This window comes from Hetaerina americana, unplaced genomic scaffold, assembly GCF_022747635.1.
Source record: "Hetaerina americana unplaced genomic scaffold, ioHetAmer1.1.p SCAF_12, whole genome shotgun sequence".
In the NCBI taxonomy this organism is placed as follows: Eukaryota; Metazoa; Arthropoda; class Insecta; order Odonata; family Calopterygidae; genus Hetaerina; species Hetaerina americana.
The window spans coordinates 32,138,606-32,152,616 of NW_027286292.1; the positions used below are offsets into that span (position 1 = coordinate 32,138,606).

At 39.5% G+C, this 14,011-nt stretch overlaps 1 protein-coding gene across 9 annotated transcripts in view; it reads left to right on the forward strand.

The window, feature by feature from the left end:
* The window catches only part of bsk (mitogen-activated protein kinase dJNK), a 244,112-nt gene that overhangs the window by 128,978 nt on the left and 101,123 nt on the right, over positions 1-14,011 (forward strand). For 5 of the 9 annotated variants that reach the window (XM_071582860.1, XM_071582859.1, XM_071582866.1 and 2 more), the window contains one exon: positions 4,409-4,575. The exons of the other annotated variants lie outside the window; for them this stretch is intronic. The gene's annotated coding sequence lies outside the window, so the exon portion shown is untranslated. The remainder of the gene's footprint in view (positions 1-4,408; positions 4,576-14,011) is intronic. 9 annotated transcript variants of the gene reach the window in all.

Genomic DNA, 14,011 nt, shown 5'->3' on the forward strand with positions numbered 1-14,011 from the left:
TGTCGGCCATTTATGTACGCGAAACGTTTTGCATTGACGTCATTTGGATTTTCAAATCCCCCGACATGACGTCTACGTTTTAGGGCACACCCGAAGGATTTGAATGCACGGGATACGCACAGAGCCCTCATTCTCAGTCTTCTCGCCTTAATTGAACGGTAAATCATCCGTAGGTGTATTGTCGGGAAGAGGCGGTTTCTGAGATCTTCAGGTTCAAGGAGTGATCTGGGTGGAGTTGAGGGGTTGCGTATTACTATTCGAGAAGTGTCCTTTCGTGACGGATTCCGGCTTCTGCTCAGGTATCATTTGCTTTCGGTGCGTCTTATTATTACCCGTGTTATAAGGAATCCGCTGATTTTGAAAGGAGAATTACGTTCGAATGATAGTGAGTCCAGAATCCATGGGAACACTAACTGGTTTACACGTTATGAAGTTACAAAAATGTTTAAAATGTCTGTTCAGTTTCACCGAAAAATGTCTTCTGTGAGATTATTCCCTTTTCTATTAATTTTAAGCGCATATTTTTATATCGTCCCTGCTCTTGATTTCCGGATAATGATTTCATTGACATAAGTTGTTAGCTGATTTTATTAAGTGTGTTGAATAAAAAGTGCTTCCTAAAATATTCACAATTAAATGAGTGTATGGCACATTAAAGTTATTCATTGCCCTCTACTTCCACTGTATGCATCTACTGCCCCCTCGTTAATGTATGTAAATATCGCGCGACAGGCAAACGAGTGTCTATATATTTCTCCACCTGTCGTATAACTTGCCTGCTACTCTGTGGCTGCGATCTACTCCGTAGTTTTAATTATTTCCTCAGTGGTTCGTATATACCAGTATTGTTTTCTTACAGATTATTATCTCATTTATGTATTAATAGGCAAATATATTTGACCTCACACATCACTCTATCACTTTTACGTTTGGTCTCAATTCCAACGGTGACCATTATTATAGTTATATTCACACCGTCAATGCCTCTTCAATACTTATTTTCGACTTCCGTACTCGAGAGAGAATCATCAGTTTGCATTCGGCTAGCCGGACTGTTTAGAAACAGATACCGCGATGGGCATGTGGAAAATTATGCATCTATGGAAATGGCATCTATATGGAAAATCAGTAAAACATTGAATGGTCAAATATTTTCGTTTGGGTGTGAAAGACCAGGAAAAGTCAGCGAGTTTAGACACAAATAAGTGGAAAACATTTTTCTATCTTCTTCGCCTTTATTTTCTGCAAAAGGATACAGTGCGACACTTGAGCGGTGTTTTATCACGGAAAGTTAAGTCGGTAAGTCATCGTCTCCCCAAATTCCAAGGAAATAACAAAAAAGACTTGCTTGCATTATGTCTAATTAGGGAATGACAAATGAAGGCGCTCCAGAGTAGTATTGTACCATTTTAAAAAACAGCAGTTATATTTCTGCAATAGATTTTGGATAATTTTGTGATTGATTGATTTTCATTTCATTTATTCCTTCTTTTCCTTAGTTTAAAGTATTACCGAGGCATCTTTTTGTGAATTAGTTTGTAGAAATTGGGCAAATGGACTGATTTCCTGTACGTTAAGAACATAACAACATCTGCTGAGCTAGTTATTACTTAGTTGATCTGCTGCTTGCCAAAGGTTGGTAGGTTTGGTACTCTAGCATGTATTTTATTAATTTCTCGGAAATTCCCCGAATGGCATGGTTAACAGTGTCAAGTTACCGTAACTGTTTTTAACCGAGTACAAATGACTAAAAATGGTATATAGTATATTCATACTTAAAACTGGAAAAAGAGTATATTACATCTATTCTGGAGTGTTTAGGTAATGTTTGTTGTAGAAGTAATTTCAATACGTTTGGTCAGATTAGCCTTTTGATTGTCATACAATGTCATATGTATATACTTGTACTATGTAGATTTAAATAAGTCGATAAGAATGAAGAGTAAAATAATACTGTAGAATAAAAAAATATTGCACTTTTCCACTGAATAAAGGATTTATTATGGCGTGCGTTTCCACTCTCGTAGCCGTCAATGGCCTTCCCGTCTTTTACCTGGTAATGGTTCAGTGAGCCGAAATGCGCGTCGTAATAAATATTTTATTTATTGGAAAATTGATAAATGTTTTATTTATTATGGATTCCTTCTGTTTCATACAGTCTGAAACCGTTAAACTTGAGTCGACCAGTAGTACTTGGATACAGTGAATTCATGGCGTATTGAAATTAAGGAAGATATGAAAAGATATGAGTTTTGGTCCTGAAAACTGGGAAAGTTTAGGAATATTTAATACAGTAATGAGTAGCCCTAGCGGTAAAGTTTTACATATTATTCGAATTCTAATACATATCATTATGTTCTGTTAATGAATGACAGATAAGGCATTTTTAATTAATAAAATATTTGTTTTGATTGCACCGTGGATAGGATCCCATGTAACTTTGTCTATTTTCGCTTACGAATGGCCAAAAACAAAGTAGGAATGTTTGCGTTTGCAATTAAATGGAATACACAATAGTTTCAACTACCAAAATAGTAAACCTGGCAAAACGGACACATACTTGCGATTACAGATGTGGCTACATAGGATATCCGGTGCATAGTTGGCACTTTAATCGGAGTATCATTTTATTTCTGCTGATGGTGTCCTCTTAATGTAAAATCGATCGTATCAGGAGTCTGTTTTCAGTCTGCAATGGTAAAAAATAATCGTAATACATGAAATATAAAGCAGTAAGGTTTTTACTACTTCTCTCATTTAAGAGAGAGAGAGATCTAAAAATGGTAGTTGCGAAAATTCATTATTCAGCGTGTCGGCATGTCTAGGTAAGGAGGCTTAAAAAGTCACACTATTCCATCCCTGCATTGCAACCTGGTAATTATGATTTTGCGGTGTAATATGACGAAAAATAAAGAATTCGCCTATGGTTGCAGTCCTTTATCCCTCTCTTGAATTGCAACCGTGACTTTAGTAAGGTGCAACCGAATTGTCAGATTCGAATGTAATATTTGTCGTAGATTCAATGTTTTATCATGTCGGTGACTTACTGCAAAAATATGTGACACGTTCTCGAGGAGAAAAAAGGACTGCGGCTCACTGTGCTCGGCACTGAATGAGAGGACCAAAACGAGGGCATTCTGAAGGGACAGGTTCCCATGACTGGCGGTCGCCGAGCGAATTCGCCCGCGAAAACAAATATCCGGAAAGCTCGGGTACCTAAGGAAATAGCACAGCCCCACAGCAATAGGCAGACAGCTCGTAAACGGACACTTGCTCTCAAGTCGTCGCGTTGCCCTCATGGTTGTGGATATTCGTGACGACGTGCTCCGCGAACATGAAATCAGTGTGTATAATGACATTACGGAAGGTATGAAAACTGTGTCACTCAATTTACAACATGTAAACCAATGAATATTGTCGAATAGAATATTGATCAATATATTGGAGCGAATTTTTCAAAAATTAATTTTGTATCTGTGCACGCAATTTGTCGAGTTTGCTGTCCCGGTAATTTTCTTTGTCTTGAAAGTTTTCGTTGGAAACATTTACATTAGCAAGACTAGCCAACGCGTAAGAATACGATTCTATCATGCACTATTCCATGTGCAGTAAAATTGAACAAAAAGGAAACGAGCTTGATTAATTACCTTCGTTGCCTACGTTTCTCAAGATACTTCGTAGTAAAATGATTGTACTCTTAAATTAGGATTGCATGCTAAGTTGGGGGGATGAATAGATCGTGAAAAGATAAATGGCACCTCATTGAAAAATAGAAATATTGATCAGTTTAGAAGGAGAATTTCCTAATCTGATGTATTCCATAACGTTATATATGCACTCAGGGTTATGCATCTGGGGATTTGTGATTGACCCATATTTTGATTAGATGATGAGTTTTGTATCGCTAATTTATTTCGATTCCTAGGGCTATTGTGAGTGAGATGTGAAAAAATTGTTATTTTAATTGGCTCCATGAAATGAATGTTCATTGTAATCTTGAGTAACTAATTGCATTTTTGCACTCTTGATCGCCCGACTGATAGGGTGCGTATTGCCGGCAATGCCCCTTGCGTTCAAATTAGATGGAACAGTGTTGTTTCCTTGAGTTAATTGGTAGCAAGTTAAGGAAGGTAGTAAACTATTAAAACTATATGAATTTAGTATTGGATTCGTGCCTATCTCGCTACCGCTGGGAATTTCGGTTTCTGCGTCGGGGAGAAACCTCTCGAACAAAGGAAAATGCTATCCAAACTGTGTACTGAATTCCCCCAGCCTCTTGCTTTGCTGTGAAACTTGACGCGTCTCTCTCCCATTCCCGCACCTGATTGTGTGCCATGCATATTTTGTGTGACCAAATTGCGTAGCCCTTGGAGCAAACGGAACTAAGTCCGTGTTCGTTGATTTGCAGGTTCCGTCTTACGAATGGTATGAAGGGTGCTTCCGCAAGGGGTCAGGATTAATACAAATGGAGGAGCAGGGTGTACCGGTTAAAGGACCTATCTCGACATCTTGTGTCAACGGTCATCATGCTGAAGCACTCCTGCAGTCTTCGTTTGTCTGTTAGCAATTGTCAAGGTAAGACCAGCGCCCTCGGTTAAACAAATACCTTGTCTAGTTGAACTAGTCTCTTGTGCTCGGTCACAATTTTTTTCGAAATGGCCCTCATAAGTCAGTCGCTGATTCCCAAGCTTCTGCGCACCTCGGCGCACCGCACTCGGGGGTGGAACGTCGTGGTTCACCAAACTTCCCGTCAAGCAAACAGCGCGGAGGGAAGCGACTTCCTCGCTTCCGCCATCCCCCTTGGATTCGCACCGCATTCCCGCGAATGGCGGGAGAGGAGCGACGGAAGTTGAAGACCCTCTCGGCTGTGTGCGCACGCCGCTTTCTCTCTCTCCCTCCCTCCCTCCTCTTCCTCCCTTGCGCATTCGCCCACTGCGTTGCGGTGCGGTGTCGTGGTATAAAATTCTGTCGAAACTTTTGAATGCAGTTTGCTAGCGGTTCTGAATAAAAATTAATACGGCTGAAGCTATAACAAGGAAATGAACGGATTTAAACACTCCCCGTCGAGGGAATTGCATTCGCGGTTATGCAAGTTCAAGTCGTGAGCGAGATCTGAGTCGCAAATACGTTTCTGCTGGATGAATATGACCCTTTCAGTATGAGAAATCGTTAGATTCTTTTTCTAATGATGCGTAATTTTTTATTCTTCAGTGCACTTACCACTAGCCGAAGGTCTAAGGTAAACCCGTTACCTGGGTCATATAAAAATGTTAGGCTTTAACTTGTAATCATTTTGTACGTAATCGTATGGCTTTGCTCTAATTTTTTGTTTAGTATTTGAAAATTCATGGTTTTCAAACGTTTTCAAGCCGTCGGAGGATTCAGCATTAATTCATGGATTATTTATTTTTCATTATTTGATTTTTTATTAGTTTTCATAATTTAGTAGTCATTGTTTGATTCATGGTTGGCATCATTAGGCAGGTTTGTAAGTCTTTGCTTACTAATTTTTATCACACAACTATAGATGGCATAGCTGCTTTCTATTCAGCAATTTCTGTTGCATCGACGCACTCAACAGAGACAACTAAACATATGTGTCTGGGAATACCTCTGTATGAAAGCATGCTGAGCCCCAAAGTTTCATCTACCCCATCACAATAATACAGGTATGTTTGCCAACGAATTGCCAAGTTGCTGTACCTGCAAATGCCACCGCTAAATATTACCCTATTCGATGGGACTTGGGTCAGAATTGAGATCTCACATGAGGGAATACATATAAGAAGAGGCAACTTATTATTTTATATCACTTGACTCATTCGGAGGTGCGGAAAGGTCCACGGTCCCACCCAGCTAACGAAACGAAGTAGTGCAGTCGGAGAGATGTTCACGCTTCAGCCGTGTAAAAATTGGAATGCCACAAAACGTTTCTCCGCTGCTGGGATTCGCATTATCTCAGCATACGAAACCTGTATAACTGCCACCTTGACCTGCCAGAAACTGTAGTTAAATGAACTATAGGCCATCGTGCATTATATTTTTGGAAGTTACTGTTTTGGGGAGATTTGCATGGTGGGCTGATATTCCACGCGACCATATTGAGGTATCCGCAATCCCATAAGGATGTCACCTTGGATTCAGGACGATGGAAAGTTACATTTTCTCATTGTTGTCTATTAAGAGATGTAGTTAAAATCGGAGAGGAAATACGAGGGTAGTCCCAGAAGTACCCTGTCTGACGTAGAAATGGCGGTAGTTCTTTGAAAAATATCACTTTATTAAAGAGTACGTAATCTATAAAGCATATGTTTCAAGTTTGAAGACGCTACGTTGTTTAGTATTTGTTTACCAGCCATCCACAATGAACGTTTTCAGTGAATTTGTGAAAATGGAGAAAATTGGTCATCGTTATGCGATACAATACTTTTATTTGAAAGGCCTCAGCCCAACCAATATAAAAGCTGACTGCATTCTACTCTGGTGGAATTTGCACCTTCGTTTGTAACAGTAAAAAATTGGGTAGGGGAGTTTAAACGAGCCCGTACGAGCTGTCAAGACGAGCATCGTATTGGTCGACCAAATGAGGTAATGATTCCAGAAGCGGTGAAGAAAATCCACAAGGTGATACCAGATGATCGTCGACTGAAAGTGCGCGAGCTAGCAGACATAGTAGGCATTTCAAAAAGTGCGGTACATCGCATATTAACTGAAAATTTGGACATGAGAAAGCTATGTGCAAGATGGGTGCCGCGTTTGCTCAGACTCGAGCAAAACCAGTGCCGTGAAGATGTTTCTATTGAGTGCTTATCAAAGTTTCACAGCAACGAAGCAGAATTTTAGTGTCGTTTCATAACTATGGATGAAACATGGGTCCATTACTTCACACCCGAGACAAAGGAACAATCAGAACAACGGATTCAAAAGGGAAAACCGCCTCCAAAGAAGGCAAAGGCCGGTTCATCTGCAGGCTAGGTCATGGCGTCGGTTTTTTGGGATTCACGGGGGATAATTTTCATCGACTTTCTTGGAAAAGGAAAAACTAACAACGGCCAGTATTATGCGAACTTATTGCAACGTTTGAGCGAAGAAATCAAGCAAAAGCGGCCGCATTTGGCTAAGAAGAAAGTGTTGTTTCATCAAGACAATGCACAAGCTCCCAAATTCGTTATTGCAATGGCCAAAATGCTTGAATTAAAGTTTGAATTGCTACCTCATGCACCCTATTCGCTATATATAGCCCCCTAGGATTATTTTCTGTTTGCAAACTTGAAAAAAATGGCTCGGTGGTCAAAGATTTTCCAACCGTGAAGAAGTGATGTCGTCAGTTAATGGCTATTTTGAGGAGCTAGGCAGTTCTTATCATAAAAAAGGTAGCGAACTTATTGACCATCGCTGGGAAAAGCGTGCAGAGCTGAAAGGAGATTATGTTGAAAAAATAAATAAATAGTTTTCCAAAATGTTTGTGCTTTCTTTGTTGGGCCGGGTACTTCTGGGATTACCCTCGTATAGGCGTGCTGTAGGCGGTGGCAGGATATCCTATCAGTGACCTTTCCCAGTGCCTCAACACTGTGTCTAGAGGATGGTGTAGCGATTGCACATCGTTCAACTGCTGCATATTTTTTAACGACTCGTTTCGACTTTTTGACGGTTTTTGTTTGAACGGTTTTCGTACGCCAAATCTCTTAAGGAATTGAGGTGCCTGTGTTGAGTAAATCATACCCAGTAGCCTCCATGCTAAGTCCCTAGAGGAACCTCAAGCGTAGATGCAACATCTCTGTTTCACTTTTTCAGTTCATCAATGCAGGTTGTAGTGAACTCCACATATTCATAGATGCCATGTTGCATATTGTTTACGGTCCAGATTTTCCTTCATGCTCGTTAAAGTTGAGTCCTTGAACACCATCATTCAATTAGGAAATCTGTAAGATCAGATTGAGTTTGTTAGGCCAATTTATTGTAAAGTTTTCTCCTTCGAGGGGGCCACTTGCCTTCCTTGTCCTTTGATGAAGTTGAGTGAAGGCTTGGGCTAACTTTGAACTCCTCTACTTGGTTATGCAATTACGTGTATCGTCAAACATGCAGGAGTTGCCTACCCCACTGGGGAAGTGATTCATCGTTCTATATTCTCTTCTCTGTTACTCACTCACGCACGTACACTATCAGCGTTGCAGCATTAAAGTTTGTTTTAGTTAATGTTTAAATGTTGCTTTACCATTCCACCCTGGATTTTTCGATTCTTGGAAATAAAGTTTCTTACGAGTCATTGCAAAAGTCGTAAATGTAAGGAATGATTAAATTGATTAAATTTGGCAGTGGCTACGTAGTTAACCTGGAGATAAGTTGCCAGTATCTAAACTGAAAGCAACTGACTGTCTTCCTCCCTCTCGCTTATGTTAGATGAATTTTTCAATTTTTTAAATGAATACATCAAGGGAACTGGTATAGCGATGACAAGCGTCGCAAGTAATGTTTTTATAGGGTAGACATCAGAAATGTGCTGTAATTCAGTGTCCGACAACTTGGATGAAAGTCAGCTAATTGGTATAAAAATAGTTGTTATTATCCGCCTAGCTTTCTGAGGTGTTAAGATACACAAACAGCTTTTCAAAAGTAACGGTAGATGATATTGTGCAGGTAAAACATAATTTTAAGTTGGTTAGCCTATTTAATACTGTAAAATTAACTTTATTTTCACAAACACACATTGTATGTGTGCGTTGGTTTCATATCATGAATATCACAGAATGAATCCCTATATCACATCTATTCAATAGTCATATTTTCAATTCGCTCAAAACAGCATATGACGCCTCTATTTTTCCTTTACCTGACTCTGAGAGAACCTGGAAAGTCCAGCATGCATCTTTTAAATTAAATCTATCCTATTGGTAGTATGTCGGAAATTACGCTTACTGTTAATTACAGTCCATTTAAATAAAATATTCTGCGAAACACGACCGTATCTTCTTCCTTGAAGACTTTTATATTTTCCAATTACGTATCGTCATGTAATAATGTCTCATTATTAGCCTTGGTTGTCAATTGAAAAATTATATTTCGTTTGTATTGTCGACGATCATGATATGCATTCATAATGAATATGTTCAAAATGTCATTTCCAAGTGGTTTCAGTCTTTCACAATTGTGTGGCTTCTTTGTATTCATGTCCGTAATGGAAAACGTTTGTTCATATGGGAAATTGGCTACAGAAAGTTTTTAAGGGTATTGCTGCGTGTACTCACCCGACAACACATTTCTTCAAATTCCGTATTGGATTGTTTTATTCACAAATTTAGCATAGCGGCCGTATATATGTTTCAAACAATATTTTCCATTATGGACACAAGAAAGTGTATCCGACCCAGAAGTCTAACTGTAAATGACGCTAGCATTAATTTTCTATGATCAGAGCTTTCCATCCTGCGAAGTGGAGTTGAATTGATGCTGGAAGAGTTGATTTGGCATGTGCCATGCTCCACTGAGATGACTTTTCGCCAGCCTAAAAGTTCAAAGCGGGATGTTCTAATGTTTTGTTTCATTAAAAATGTTTCCCTTGCTCTAAGGGAAGGCTAGTTTTGCATGTAGACAGGAAACGCCGATTTCAAATTTATTTGATGAAACCACTCGTCCTTTTTAGTCATGAAGGCTTGCCTATTTCGCGTTTTTCCATGCAGTCATCCAGGAAAATACTTAACGTCCATATTAAAATTACTCCTTAGAGAGATGTCACTCACGTAATTGTCAGGTTCCTGTGAACTTCGTGCTGCCTCTGCTGAGAGCACTCTTCACTCAGGAAGGCGACGTGACTGGAACCCTCGATAAATATCTCTTCGACCAATCAAGCATGAAAGGGCACTGATTTATTTCTAAATAATAATGTGTTGAGTCTCCTTCACGCCAAACGGTGTGTTTCAGATATAATAAAAGGCCTAATGGCATCAAGTTTGTTACGCACAACCAATAATTATGAGTCGGAAATAAAATAAAGGGTATAATTATTATTAATTATTTCGAACCGAAATACGAATTAATTACCGGGTGGTAAGATAAGGTTTTCGTTTTCTGCATCTACATTTACTTAATATGCCACAAGGGCGTGTGGCGGGGGTGTTAGGGTATTACCCGTAATTGAGAAAAGAAAAACCGCATGCAAAAGCACAACTATTGTGTGACTATGTTACGTCTTTGCTGAGAAATTCATGTTTCATCTAATGTCTCAACCTATTTTTGCTTTAGTGTTTGGCGTCTTCCACCGAGGGAGACCGCATTGTTACTGTTCAGAGGAGAGGGGAAATGTAGCTTTAAGACTTCGTTTCTGGCCATGAATGGATTCGTGAGGGCCTAGAAATATACGAAGTGAAATAGCCGTTTTTAAAACTTGGGCCTACGAAAACGATAGAACGCTACATGAGGAAGTTTTAGCTCTATTTTCTGTCGTGATCATTAATCACTTTAATGAGTAACATTTAGTCATTTAGAAAATAATTTTTATAATTGTTTACGCTCTCCGTGTGACTACACTCCCTAGTTTTCTTTATTCCGGTTGGAGAAAGTTTAAAATTATAAATACGGTCTTAATCGCATTATTTCCGAAGCTCGATTTATAGAGTCACACATTAATTGCATTTCATTTTGATGTGATGTTTAACGGCGAGTGCGTAGGCCGGCCGGCCTGCGGCTTATTTTGCTGGCAATTTGCTGCTGTCGTTTGCGGGGTTTCCCTCATCAATTTGGAGACCGAAGCCTTATCTGGTGTCGGCGTGGAAAGGTGTCAGAGAAGTTGGTGATGGGAGTTGAACTTGATCCGGCAAAAGTTATTTTTAGAATCCCCAAATGAAATAATGCCCTCGTTTATAGTGGTTGGCACAGAAATCATCTAAATATGTGGCAATGTGAGTTATTTCTACGCTCGTGGCTTAGGTATTCATCGTGAACCAACTTTAGTAAATCATTTATGAGAGTGGTCAATTCCTTCAGTGCAGCAATGCTAAGCAAACTTCCCCGCGGAGACCCCAGATTCAAATCCCGACGTTTACCTATTTTTCAGCGCTGTTCCGATCCCTTTTTGGATGCTGTAAGAACAGCGATTCCAAATGCAGTTGCAGTGAAAATCAAGCAGTAGTAGTGCATTTTTCACAGTTGATTGAAAATTTTGAGATTGCGAAACACGTGCATTTTATTGCATATGCTGAAATCATTTACCCCTGTATCCGATTTACGATCATTCAATGCATTAAATGTAAAACTTTGAGCTGCTGAGCACATTCATAAATAATGATAATTTGCGAAGGAGCACTAGTAAGCTAGGAATCTAATTCACTTTCGTAATGATTTGCAGAATTCATTTGAAACAAATCATGCCGCTCGATAACCCCTCTTTATTTGGCTGATATTTTTGGCCTTTCAACATAATTTTATTATTAAAACAATGCTCAGTGCATAACAAAATTTAGTGCAAAGAAAGCGTTTTGGTTCTAAAAATGGTAACTAGTCAGTTTGGTTATATAGTAGACTCCAACTACTTTCGGAATCCAGGGATATAGATAGATGAAATAAGGACAATTTGCACTTTTCCACAGTTTATTTAACGTACGACGCGTTTCAACTCACAGAGTCATCTGTTGAACTTATATAGATAGATGATTGAATTTTTGAGGATAAGTTTCCTACAATTGTACGATGTATTTTTTCCCCAAGAGAAATGTGGTTTGTAAAGTTTTCACCGCATAAAAGAACTGTAGTAACTGCTGTTTGGCCGTACAAGAGAATTATGATCAGGCGATTCACTGCAGTAGTCGTGTAACTCAACTAGATGTGGAGGGAAATTCATGTCACCGAATTGTTTTCCATTGCCATTCCCTGCCGTTTCTTGCTACGTAATTGTTCAACCAAAGCTTATCTCCATTGCAAATTGTTTCGTATATGTAATTGAAGTTGTTGAAACCCTACAAGGTTTTAGGATTGTCATCGTTCCCTCAGTTTGGCTTTTGCGCATCTTCCCTTTCGGAAAATTTGCCCCTGATCGGATTTTTGCGGTTTTACTTGCGTCACTGTATTGATTAATTCCTGTGACGGGTGCTCAAGCTCTCTCAAATGCTTTCGTTTGCCACCGCGTTGCACGGACAAGATTACTCCGCGAAAAACGATCTACCGTTTTCGGGATCAAACTTCATTTTGAAAGTGAGAAGTGGGCGCTATACTTAATACATAGGCAGTATTACTACATTTGTATTACTGAGTATCGACTAAGCAGTATTAATGATTTCGGCATGTGAAATGTTGAGCCTAATTAAGTGAGCTTTTCATGTTTTTTGTTTGAATAAGTGCGCATTTACGCAGTTGTTTTTCTTAGTACTGACTTTAATAAATGTTAGGGAAAGGGTATATTTTAATTACCGCTGTTAACTCGTTGAAAACTATAAATTATTTTGTGACGCATGATCAACATTTATTCTAATTTGTTTTTTGAAAACAAACCAAGTAGTAAGGTACTGAATGGGATGAGGTTTAATGGTTGCATAGTTTGATGAATATAGTTTTCAATTTACGGGAAAACATGAAAGTAGTGCATTATCAGTTCCAGGTTTCTGTGCAATTCTGAAGACTATGCGAATAAATTAATAGTTATTGGTTTTGAATGGGTGCCTTATTCGTTAAAAACTTCCATTGATGGAGTTTGAGCTTCAGTTTTTAACATGGGTGTTGCGGCTGAAAATTGGATTTATACTCCGTCTCCGGTCGAGCTGCCTCGTGAGTTTCAACTAGGATTTCAGATCAAGTGGCTTGGTCTTTAATAAGTCAGCGGAGTCTTCCGGTCATCATACCATTTCTATCTCTGGCGAGAAAAACCTTCTAGTGCAGCAGCATAAATAATGCATGGCTTTACCTGTGAAGTAAAAAATGCATGTCCTAAAAATAGACCCAGTGTATACTGGTGTTCTCAGCGTTCGCGTGACTCTCGCCCGCGGTTAATGTCATGTTTCTGAGATTGTGAAAGTAAGGTACGGCACAGTATGTGCTTCTACTCCGTTAACTATTCCACTTTTGGATCTTGACGATTACTCTCTCTCTCTTTCTAGCATTCGGCGTAAATTTTCCTCGAGGTGTGTGCCTTCATTTGGGTTGAAATATGTGGCTTGGGAGAGTTATTTCAATATCAGCATTCACTCTTTCAATTTTGATGATGTCATAGTGATAATAAGTCTATAAAACTGCCAGTACCTGATTGTCACAACTGTGGACTCATTCCTTAGGGTCTATGTTGTCCCACCACATTTTTGGCTACTAATGACATTTTTATCTGCTGTAATGATAATTTTTTCATCCGTACTCTAGTAATTGACTCGTGTTATCTCAATGCAACAATTTCAGATTGTAAAAATCATTCGCCTTGATGACTCCGGTAAAAGTTACTGCTGCGGTATCTCCCGCAGTTTCTTGGAATTCGTGTAATCTCGTTGGCATAAAAGCGCCTATCTACGATTATTCTTCTTAAACGCCTCCGTATATTACGACCCAAGGGAGCGACTCCTTGACTGGCGAATGATCAATCTTATTTATGCTTCCTTCTCAGATCTAAAGAGACATGCATTCAGTGGCTTAATTTGGCCGTAAAATTGGTCGAATGTTCATTACGCAAGCAGCACCACGATGCATTGAGCTAAGACGCAGATAGAGGTTATCAGCGCCGGAAGTATTGGAGTAGGGGAGGTCGGTGACCTTGATTGGTTAGCTCTGTGGGAGGTGGAGCGGATTACGGGCTGTGGCTTCTGGAGAGCCATTCCACACTGTAACATACCGTCCAGTCCATCGGAGCTTGAGAGCCCGTTCTCCGCAACCCTCTTCCCTGATGATCTGCTCCTGAGTGGGTGAAAGTGGACGCTTCGGTGGATAAAATCAGTAAGCCTAATACACGAAACTTGGGTAGTTCTACTATAATTGAAAGTCAGTGGGGCTGTTTTCCGATGGTCAAATCTTATCAATTTTGTGCAGAAATCAAGATAAATAA